Raw genomic sequence first — 12,353 nt, 5'->3', positions numbered from 1 at the left:
GTGCGGAGGGTGCGGCCGCACCGGGCCCCCAAAAATAGAGGGTCCCTTCTTAGTCACTGGACGCTAGCACTTTTTCCTGTTAAACATATCTATTCTAAACACAAATATGTAAAGAGCGATACGCTATCGACCAATTTCGTTTAGATTGTTAAACTAATGTCTCAATTACTTAGGCACTAAATGAATTTCAAATTTACATGTTTTGTGAATGGTGAGATTCGAACTCGCAACATCTCTCTCGCGCATACTCTCCTATACCACTACACTACTACATCAATTATATATAATGCGCCGTTTCAAAATAGTATTTGTTTTAGCTCTTGATTTTTATGTTTATATTCAACTATATAATGATGAATCCACTAAAGAAGCAAAACAAATTCTATTTTGATATAGAGAGAGTATTTTTACTATACACGTGATGGTTGCATCGGCAGAGAGAAGCTTTTTAAAATTGAAATATTTTTGTGAACTATTTATGGTTAACAATAACTCAATAGAGGTTAAATGGCTTGTCGATTCTATATATCGAAAAAAAGTTGTTGGATGAGATTGATCTCAATAATATAAGCGATGACTTTGTATCACAAAATGTTAGAAGATATTTTTAATGTTATCAGATAACAAGTAAGTGTTTTCGGCTATGTCGGTACCCTAAATCAGGGGTACCCTCTCCTACAGCATAAAGGCGTCGCACCCATGCGACGTCTCCTGGCCGCGCGGAGGACCGCGCCTAACTCCACCGGATGGGCGGGCCAAAGGGCGCCACGTGGCGAGGATAGGCACCATGCCTCAGTAAGACCGGACCCCCACTGAGGGTCACCGGGCCCCTATATACATACAGGTCCGGAGCCCCCGGGTAGGTCCGAACCCCGGCAGGGTTCCGGAACGAGAAGGACCTTAGGGTATGCAGGGGTCCGATGCTGACACGTGTGCAAGCCTTGCTCTCCGCTCCCCGCGCAGGCGAAGGCCCGCTGCTTGTGGCCCATGACATAAGCCATCGGGCCGAGCCTGACGTAAAGCCGTGTAGCCCCTGCATTTATTGAGGAGAGGACGCGCCGCCTTCCACTGCGCTGACGGGCGATGTGCCCTCTCAGCATTTAATATGTCCCGTCCCATCCGCTGGCATGCGGCGTCAAGGTCATCTAGCAGGCGGCGTGCATGCTGGGTCTGCTGGCGAACAGTGCGCCCGTACCAAGTAGTGCACTGTGTTATCCCTTCTACAAGAAGCCTCTCCTACACGCCGAAGATACACAGATCTCGGACGACAGGACACAAGAGGATTGCCCCGGCAGCAAATATTTATAGTCCCAAATGTTATATTCTCTATGTCCCTAGGCCCACGTGTCGGGCTTAGTACCTTTGTGCATGCCCCCCTTCAGCTATAAAAGGGGAGGCATGCGACGTTACGAGACTCAGACGCAATCTCAGACTCGCTGGCTCATACAAGCCTACAAACAATACATCTTACAGTGGAGTAGGGTTGTCGGGTACCATAATTAGGGGTACCCCCAACACTCCTAAACTCGACTGGTAATCACCATCAGCACAAGCTGCAGAGACTGATGGGCGTAATTCAGGTCAAGGCTCCGTCTACTCAAGGGACGCGATCTTGCCTCGCCCGAGCCCAGCCTCGGGCAGGAACAATAGTCCCAGGCGAATTCACGCCTCGCCCGAGGGCCTCCTCAAGCAACGGGCGCACCCTCGACTCGCCCGAGGCCCAGCTCGGGCAGGCTTCGCAGTGAAGCAACCTTGGCCAGATCGCCTCGCCAACCGACCGTATTGCAGGAGCATTCAATGCGAGGATCGCCTGACACCTTATCCTGACGCACGTTCCTCAGTCGGCAGGGCCGAAGTGACCGCAGTCACTTCGCCCCTTCACTGACTAACCTGACAGGAAAACAGCGTCGCCTGCCCCGCTTCGACTGTTGTGCCACCCGCCAGGGTGAGGCTGACAACAGCTAAGTCCAGCCTCAGGCGCAACAGGAAGCTCCGCCTCGCCCGACCTTGGGCCTCGGCCTCGAAAGGTGGTCTCCACCTCGCCCGACCCCAGGGCTCGGCCCCCGCCTCGGCCTCGGAAGGTGGTCTCCGCCTCGCCCGACCCCAGGGCTCGGCCTCAACCTCAGCCTCAGAGGATGGTCTCCGCCTCGCCCGACCCCAGGGCTCGGCCTCACCCCGACCTCAGAAGGAATCGCGTCCTCACCCCCACCCCGGCCTCGGCCTCAGGAGGAGTCTCCGCCTCGCCCGACCTTGGGCTCAGACCGACCATGCCACAGGGGGTACATCATTACCCTACCCCTAGCTAGCTCAGGCTATGGGGGACAAGACCGGCGTCCCATTTGGCTTGCCTCGGTAAACAAGTAATGATGGCACCCCGCGTGTGTCCATGACGACGGCGGTTCTCAAGCCCCCTACGGAAGCAAGGAGACATCAGCAAGGTCTCGGCAGCCCCGACAGTTGTGCTTCTACAGGGCTCAAGCACTCCTCCGACGGCCACGACATCGCATGCACGGGGCTCTAGCACCTCTCCGACAGCCACGTTGGCATGTACATAGGGCTCTGGCTCCTCTCTGCCGGACACGTTAGCATATAGCTACACCCCCATTGTACACCTAGACCCCCTCCTTGCATCTATAAAAGGAAGGTCCAGGGCCCTCATACGAGAGGGTGGTCGCGCGGGAGGACGGGCCGACGAACAGGCTCGCACGCTCTCTCTCTCCCTCGCGAACGCTTGTAGCCCCCTACTGCAAGCGCATCCGCCCTAGGCGCAGGATAACACGAGTCGCGGTTCTTCCCCCTTGTGTTCCATCTCGCGCCAACTCATCTGGGCTAGGACACGCAACGATAATTTTACTCGTCGGTCCAGGGACCCCTCGGGGTCGAAACGCCGACAGTTGCGCGCCAGGTAGGGGCCTGCTGCGTGTTGACGAACAACTTCCCGTCGAGCTCCAGATGGGTAGTCTCTAGCAACCTCTTCAGCCCGGGACGCTGCTCCGTTTCGGGAGTCTCGAGTTCATGTCCCTCGACGGCAGCTACGACATGGTACTCCTTCCTCCACAGCGCGACAGCGACAACGGCGGCCGTCAGCCCGCCCGGCGGCGGCGGACTCGACGACGTCTTCCCTCCGTGGCGGAAGAGCAGCATCCGGGTCTGTCCCGCCACCTTCCCCGCTACAGGAGGAGGAGGCGGGGCAACCGTGGCCAAGCAGGAGGCGGCACCTCGCCGGCCGTCGAGCGAGTCGATGGCGCTAGCACCCCAGCGGGGGACATGTCAGGCGTTGACCTCGCGCCTGAGACGATGGCGAGTGTCGTTTCCCCGCAACGTGCCAACCCCAAGCGGACAGATGACGCCAGCACCCTCGCGGAGGACTTGCTGGGCGTTAGCCTCGTACCTAAGATAACGGTGCAGTCCGTCCCCTACGCGACTTCGTCACCGTCCGTCGATCAAGAGGTACCGTCCGTTTTCCACCCAGTGCCTTTTAGATTCAGCTTTGATCCACCAAGCGACCCCGCTTCGGTGAGCGCTTTCATAAAGGCATATCCTAACCTTCCGGGGTACCATATGTGGTCAACCTGGGACCGACTGACGGCCGTCTCGACCTACGGGCCCCCGGGTTCCGAGGAAGAAGACGAGACCAACTCTGGTTGGGATTTCTCCGGGCTCCGTGCTCCTAGTGCCATGCGGGACTTCATGACCGCATGTGACTACTGCCTCTCTGATTGCTCCGACGATGGCCATAGCCTTGACAACGAGGGTTGTGGCCCAAGTCGCGAATGCTTCCACGTCGATCTAGGAGGTCTAGACGAAGGCAACCACCTTGGTATGCCGGAGGACGACGATCCCCCTAGGCCTGCGCCTCGCGTTGACATCCTGCGGGAGCTAGCTGTGGTCCCAGTTCCTGCGGGGGGTCAGGACACACAGCTCGAGCAAATCCGCGAGATGCAGGCCAAGCTCGACGAGGAAGCAGGACAACTTGTGCAGCTCCGGCAAAACATCGAGCAGGAGTGGGCAGGCCGAGTGTGGGGGATAGATATCCCCTGGGTCCACTAAAGAAGTAAAAGGCCTCACGAAAGGCCCAAGGGCCCAATAATTCGTAAGGTCATTCTTTCGTGGGCCTAGGGAAAGACAGCCGATAAGATAAAGAAGACGTGGGACTAATTAGTGCAAGCACAGGCGGCCCACAACGTCGAACGAGTGAATCACAAACAGAGACCCGACTTTCCCGCGCTGGAGCCCCCACGCAACGGGGCCATGCGAGGATAAGTCGGCGGAGGTTACGTAAGGATAAACTCAAGAGGTTCACTATCTTTCAGCTACTTGTTGTTATCGTAACACATGTAATGCTCCACGGCCGAGTATATAAGGCCTAGGGGGCACCCCTTCAGATCGATCGACTCTGCTCCACTTAGCCACCCACAAAAACTCTCTGCGCCCTCTATCCAGAGAATCCTCTTGTAACCACGCTCATATACTCACCAGGACGTAGGGTGTTACGCGTTTCTAAGCGGCCCGAACCTGTAAATCTTGTCCATTGTCCCTCGTGCGATCGGCACGAACCATTTTGCTACAGTCGTCGACACCGTCCTACTCCTAAAAACACCTTGAGGGGCAACCCCGGGTGTGCGGTCGGACCCAAAACACCGACAGCTGGCACGCCAGGTAGGGGGTGTGTCGACGATCCAAGCTAGCTCAATGGCTGTCACTTTCCACAGCAAGATCACCATGCGTCCTGGATCCATATTCTGCTTCGGGACAATCTCATCCGTGGCGGACGAAGAAGGAATTCTACACCGCCTCGCGGATCTGTCGGAACAGAAGTCTCCTCCAACAAACTCCGAAAATGCTGGAAAAACGCTACCTCCGGTTCTTCGGAACAAGATCGTCTCCGGGGAGGCTGGAGCTAGAGGCTCGCTGACCCGGAAGACTCCGCTGTCTACTTCCCCGACGAAAGAATGGACACAGGTCATGAGAAGGAAGGAGATCAGGGAGAAGCCAGTCGTTCTTCCCGTTCCTCCGACCTCAAAGGAGAACAGAAAGAAAGTCGCCGCGGCAGAAACACCGTTCTACCCCGACGTCCTCTTCATCGGGAGGGCAGAGTCGCCCGCCGTCTCCGACGATGAACCGACCGCACCCGGAGAAGAACCACCCCAGCGAGAATCCCGCCGACGAAGGAACCGACGCAGGAACGTTCGACGACATCACGCAGCTGGAGAACGGGATCCGGAGCAACCTGTCTCGCGAGACGAGGTCTCAGAGATAGGAGAAACTCCGGAAGAACGCGTCTTCAGGGAACGAAGGAACTCCCGACGACGTGATCGCCGTCGGACTCAGGAGCAAGCCGAGCAAGACGCAAGGCAACGACGCGAGAATCCGCTCTTCGGGCGCAACTTGAACCCTGACTTCGCCCGAGCGATGAACACGCCGAGCGAGGTCGGAGGCGTTCTGGCCCGGATAGCTGACGGACTTCCTCGGACCCCCGACGCCGAGGGATACCGGCGCCTGTTCACTCAGGCAGCCAACCATCTTCTACCGCTCGCTCATCCGCCGAACGATCTGCGACACGCCATCAACAGTCGCCGAGACGCGCGAAGCTCTATCAATGCTTCGCGCGAACGGCAGCACGAGAACGAAATTCGCCGTCGAGAGGAGTATGATCGAGATCATGGCTTCCCGACCCAAAGCCAGGCCACCCGAACTGAGTCGGCAACAGCTTCAACTGGTGGAACCACCCGGGGACGGTCGAGGAGCCACCACCGCCACTCCCCTCCCCGGGACAGACGACATCCTCGACGACAGGAGGACACGTGCGGAGTATCCGCCCTTACTCCGCGCCTTAGGGCCATCCAATGGCCTCCCAACTTCAAGGTATCCAATGTCGATAAATATGAGCCTAAGCAGGATCCAGGGGGCTGGCTAGCCGTCTACACCACCGCTGCTAGGGCTGCCAGGGCATCCGAGGACGTCATGACTGCGTATCTGCCCATCGTCCTCGGGCAAGACGCGCTGCAGTGGCTACGACATCTGCCCCGACACTGCATCGACGACTGGGGAGACTTCAGTCGACGTTTCACCGCCAACTTCCAGTCTCTCTCCGACAAGCCAGCGCAACCATGGGACCTCAAATCCATCAAGCGCCGGGGGGATGAGACTCTCCGGTCATACCTTAAAAGGTTCCAGACCATGAGAAACCGCATCCCCGAGGTCACGGAGGCGGCCGTGATCGAGGACTTCTACAGAGGATCTAATGACTCGGTTTTCGTCCGAGCCATACTGCAAAAGGCGCCAACTACCTCCGAGGAGCTGTTCCGGGAAGCCGACCTCTACATCACCGCTGACGAGCGGGCCCAGGACCTCATCGGAGGAGCAAAGCCCGCACCGGCGGTACCACGACGCGACGCGAACCAGCCGCCCGACAAGCGCTGGGAGAAGAGGCCTCGCGAAGAGGTACACGCCGCCGGACCACCCGCCTCTCGCGCCCGAGGAGGACCTCGTGGAGGCGAACGCACGCTGGACGACATCCTCGACGCCCAGTGCCCGTACCACAAGGATATGCGCCACACTCTCCGCAACTGCCGGGACTTCAAGCACTCCGTCGGGCATGGCCGACCCTTCCAACCTCTACCACCTCCTCCGCCGAGAGGAGGACCAGATGAACCACGACAGCCCCATCAGCCGGAGGAGGGGGGAGGAGGAGCTTTCCCGCGCGTTGACAGGGAGGTCAACGTCATCTTCGGCGGACATGGGTCGCAGGAGAACAAGAGACAACAAAAGCTCAACGACCGCCAGATACTGGTGGCGACCACCGGCCCTCCCGCCCCGTACCGGTGGTCGGAGCACCCAATCACGTTCACTCGGGAGGATCAATGGCTCAACTTCGACCACCCGGGCAAATACCCGCTCCTTGTCGATCCGGTGATCCGAGAGAGCCGGGTGAAGAAGGTGTTAGTAGACGGGGGGAGCAGCATCAACGTCACCTTCCCCCGTACACTCCAGGGCTTGGGAGTTCACCTCAAAGAGCTCCACGAGTCAGACACTCCTTTCTTCGGCATCGTGCCGACGGAAGGGGAATACCCGCTGGGCCACATCTACATGCCGGTCACCTTCGGGACTCCGGATAACTACAGAACCGAGTTCCTGAGGTTCGAGGTGGCGAACTTCGACTGCGGGTACAACGCCATCATCGGGAGGCCAGGGCTGGCCAAGTTCATGGCCATCCCACACTATACGTACATGATACTGAAGATGCCAGGACCACAAGGAATCATAACTATGCGCGCCGACTTCCAAGGCGCCGCAGAATGTTTCCGAGTGGCCATCCAAGCAGCCCTCACCACCAAACCGTCGACGGTTTCTTCTACACCGGCGAACTCTAAGCCTGAAGAAGACCTCGCCGTGCCGGCAAACGAAGCTCAGGCCGCGACCTCTATGCGGCCGACCGAGGACACCAAGCGGATCAACCTGGGGTTCGCTGATGAACGCAAGGCGGCCATCATCAGCTCCAGTTTGAGCGACAAATAGGAAAGCGCGCTCGTCCAGTTCCTGCAAGATAACCGAGACGTATTCGCATGGCAACCTGCGGATATGCCGGGAGTCCCGAGGGAATTGGCCGAGCACAAATTGAAAGTCTATCCTCAGGCGAGGCCGATCCGGCAAAAGCTGCATCGTTTTACGCCCGACAAGAGAGAGGCCATTCGCGCCGAGTTAGCTCGCTTGGTCGCGGCCGGATTTATTAGAGAAGTATTACACCCCGAGTGGTTAGCCAACCCTGTTCTTGTACTCAAAAAGAATAAAGTGGATTGGCGCATGTGCGTCGACTATACTGATCTCAACAAACACTGTCCGAAGGATCCCTTCGGGCTCCCGAGGATAGATCAGGTGGTGGATTCCACCGCTGGATGTTCGATGCTGTCTTTCTTAGATTGCTATTCCGGGTATCATCAGATTAGTTTGGCAAAAGAAGACGAGGAAAAAACGGCGTTCATCACCCCGTTTGGTGCTTTCTGTTATACCTCCATGCCGTTCGGCCTCAAAAACGCTGGAGCGACTTATCAGAGGGCTATTCAAACATGCTTAGCCGATCACTGGGGCAAGCGTGTGGAGGCTTACGTAGACGACGTGGTGATCAAAACTGAGAATCCAGAAAACTTCATCGAAGATTTACAGCTGGTTTTCAACAGCTTGAGAAGATATAGATGGAAGCTCAATCCTGAAAAATGCGTTTTCGGGGTACCAGCAGGAAAGTTGCTCGGATTTATCGTCAGCCACCGGGGAATTGAGGCTAATCCAGATAAGATTGAAGCTATCATGAAGATGGAAGCTCCTCGATCGCAAAAGAAGGTTCAGCGACTCACTGGATGTATGGCAGCCCTGAGCAGATTCATATCCAGGCTGGGAGAAAAAGGTCTGCCATTTTATAAACTGCTGAAGAAGGTGGATAAGTTTCAATGGACTTCAGAGGCACAGGAAGCTCTAGACGCACTGAAGAAATTCCTGACAACGCCGCCAGTATTGAAACCGCCCCGGCGAGCTACGCCGACTCAGCCGGCTGAAGATCTGCTGTTATATATCTCTTGCACGACTCACGTGGTAAGCACTGCGTTGGTAGTCGAGCGAGTGGAAGAAGGGCATGCCTACCCGGTACAACATCCCGTCTATTTCATCAGTGAGGTTCTAGGCCCATCGAAGAAAAAGTATCCTCAAGTTCAGAAGCTATTATATGCAGTACTTCTAACTGCCCGCAAGCTGCGCCACTACTTTGATGACCACAAAGTCATAGTAGTTACTGGTTTTCCAATAGGGGACATTCTTCACAACAAGGAAGCCATTGGCCGAATAGCCAAGTGGGCTTGCGAGTTGGGGTCCCATGATATCGAGTTCCGACCTCACACTGCCATCAAAACTCAAGCACTGGTCGACTTCGTATCAGAGTGGACAGAACAGCAAGTGCCGGATAATCCAGAAACCGCAGAAGTATGGCGAATGTATTTTGATGGCTCGCTGAAGCTGCAGGGAGCAGGAGCAGGAATTCTCTTCACTGCACCTGGAGGCGAACACCTTAAGTACGCTCTCCAATTGCTATTCCCGGCCTCTAACAACGCAGCCGAATATGAAGCTTTGATACACGGATTAAACATCGCCATATCGCTGGGTGTCAAGAGGCTGATGGTGTACGGGGATTCTCTGGTAGTCATCAGTCAGATAAACAAGGAATGGGATTGTTCAAGTGATTCAATGGGAAGATACTGCGCCACCGTCCGAAAGCTAGAAGATAAATTCGAAGGCCTGGAGTTCCATCATATAGAAAGAGATCGGAACATGGCGGCTGATGTATTATCCAAGCTCGGATCCGGTCGGACTCAAGTCCCGCCCGGGGTCTTCGTGCAAGAAATCCTTCAGCCGAGCATCTCGACGGATCAAATAGAAGAGTGCAACATCATAGACCAACCCGAGTCAGACTCTGACGACTGGAGGCAACCGATTATTAAGTATATAAAGAATGAAGAAGAGCCAGATGACAAGAACTCAGCAGAGCGCATTGCCAGACAATCAGCTCACTATACACTCATTGGGGAGGTATTATACCGGAGGGGCGCGTCAGGCGTCCTCATGAAGTGCGTTCTCCCGTCCACTGGGAAGCAACTTCTGGAGGAAGTCCATGCAGGGCAATGTGGGATACACGCAGCATCCAGAACATTAGTCGGGAAGGTTTTCAGGTCAGGATTCTATTGGCCGACGGCGAAGAATGATGCAGCCGAGTTAGTTCAGAGATGCGAAGCTTGCCAATACCTGTCGAAGCAACAGCACATGCCAGCGCAGCAGCTACAAACCATACCAGTAACTTGGCCTTTCGCATGCTGGGGATTGGATATGATTGGACCTTTCAAGAAGGCTCAAGGAGGATACACCCATGTATTGGTGGCAATTGACAAATTCACTAAGTGGATAGAGTTCCAGCCCATTGCCTCTTTGACCTCTGCTAAAGCCGTGGAATTCATACAAAGCATAATATTCAGATTTGGGATACCAAACAGTATCATCACTGACTTGGGATCCAACTTTACCAGTTCAGAATTCTTTGACTTCTGCGAGCAAAAAAGCATTCAGATCAAGTATGCATCTGTAGCCCATCCGAGAGCCAACGGGCAGGTTGAGCGAGCCAACGGAATGATATTGGAGGCACTTAGAAAAAGGGTCTTTGATAAAAATGAAAAATTCGCAGGAAAATGGATAAGAGAATTGCCTTATGTTGTTTGGAGCTTGAGAACCCAACCTAGCCGAGCCCTGCATGGAAACACTCCTTTCTTCATGGTCTATGGGTCGGAGGCAGTGATACCTGCTGACCTCAAGTTTGGGGCACCAAGATTGATCTTCGAAAGCATAGCGGAAGCTGAGGCCACCAGGCTGGAGGATATTGATATACTTGAGGAAGAACGACTGAATGCAGTAATACAATCAGCACGATACCAGCAGACTCTAAGGCGCTATCACGATAAGGCTGTGCGGCAAAGGTTCTTTTCAGTAGGGGACCTCGTCCTCCGCCGAATTCTAACGGGGGAGGGACGGCACAAGCTATCACCCTTATGGGAAGGACCCTTCATAGTAGCAGAGGTCACTCGGCCCGGATCGTATCGCCTCACCCAGACGGATGGTACAAAAGTCGGGAACTCTTGGAACATAGAGCACCTCAGAAAGTTTTACCCCTAGCTGTACTTCAAAACAGCCGGGGCGGCCATGTACTCTGTAAAGTGGAAATATGTCATCAATAAAGATAGATTTCAAGGATACTCGGTTCGTTTATGATTGACTTGCATTCTTACTTAACTCGGGGTGACCACTATGCCCTACAAACGGAGCAATCGACTTAAGTCGGCAACGACTTAAGGCGGTGCAACATGCTCACGCTTACTTAACTCGGGGTGACCACTATGCCCTACAAACGGAGCAATCGACTTAAGTCGGCAACGACTTAAGGCGGTGCAACATGCTCACGCTTACTTAACTCGGGGTGACCACTATGCCCTACAAACGGAGCAATCGACTTAAGTCGGCAACGACTTAAGGCGGTGCAACATGCTCACGCTTACTTAATTCGGGGTGACCACTATGCCCTACAAACGGAGCAATCGACTTAAGTCGGCAACGACTTAAGGCGGTGCAACATGCTCACGCTTACTTAACTCGGGGTGACCACTATGCCCTACAAACGGAGCAATCGACTTAAGTCGGCAACGACTTAAGGCGGTGCAACATGCTCACGCTTACTTAATTCGGGGTGACCACTATGCCCTACAAACGGAGCAATCGACTTAAGTCGGCAACGACTTAAGGCGGTGCAACATGCTCACGCTTACTTAATTCGGGGTGACCACTATGCCCTACAAACGGAGCAATCGACTTAAGTCGGCAACGACTTAAGGCGGTGCAACATGCTCACGCTTACTTAACTCGGGGTGACCACTATGCCCTACAAACGGAGCAATCGACTTAAGTCGGCAACGACTTAAGGCGGTGCAACATGCTCACGCTTACTTAACTCGGGGTGACCACTATGCCCTACAAACGGAACAATCGACTTAAGTCGGCAACGACTTAAGGCGGTGCAACATGCTTACGCTTACTTTACCTAGGGCGATCACTAAACCCTACTAACGGAAGTTACCGGCTAAAAGTCATTGACGGCTTAAACCGGTATAGCATACTCGCGCTTATGAAGTTCAGGGGATGACTTCCATATCCCACAAACAAACTTCATAATTATCATGTAGCATTACCACAAATTTGCAAACTAATAAATTCTGATACGATAAGAAAGATATCATAACATTCGAATGATAAGCTGATGTCCTCTAAATGAATGCTTGCTCATGCTAACTGCGCGCTCAGAGCACGCGAACTGTTTCTTTATTTTCCAATGTCTCTCTCAGGAACGACTGACGAAGAAGGGCGATTCGAGGAATCAGGGGCAGCAACCACGTCGGCTCTTATATCCTCGGGGACAACCACGCCAGGTCTTCTCATCAAGATTCGTCCCGCCCGAATGGCCTTGTCCAGGGCCTTATCGCGCTGAGCTTTGAAAGTGACAGCAGCTTCTTCAGCAACTTTAACAGCCTGCTGAGCAGTTTCTAACTCCCGGGCAATGATTTTCTTGGAAGCTCGGAGTTCCTTGATGGTGGCATCCTTTGCTGATAGCAACTGTGTAAGGCGGGCCACTTCGTCCGAAGATTCTTGCAGTTGACGGCGCTGATTGTCAAGCTCCTCCATCGTAAAGCGGTGGCTCCTCTCCAAGATGGTCAGCGAGCTACTGGAATCTCGGTACAATCTGTCCAAGTTGTCGCGAGAAGCAGCAAGGATAC

The sequence above is a fragment of the Zea mays genome, chromosome 4, assembly GCF_902167145.1.
Source record: "Zea mays cultivar B73 chromosome 4, Zm-B73-REFERENCE-NAM-5.0, whole genome shotgun sequence".
Classification (NCBI taxonomy): domain Eukaryota; kingdom Viridiplantae; phylum Streptophyta; class Magnoliopsida; order Poales; family Poaceae; genus Zea; species Zea mays.
This window is presented reverse-complemented; position numbering follows the sequence as displayed.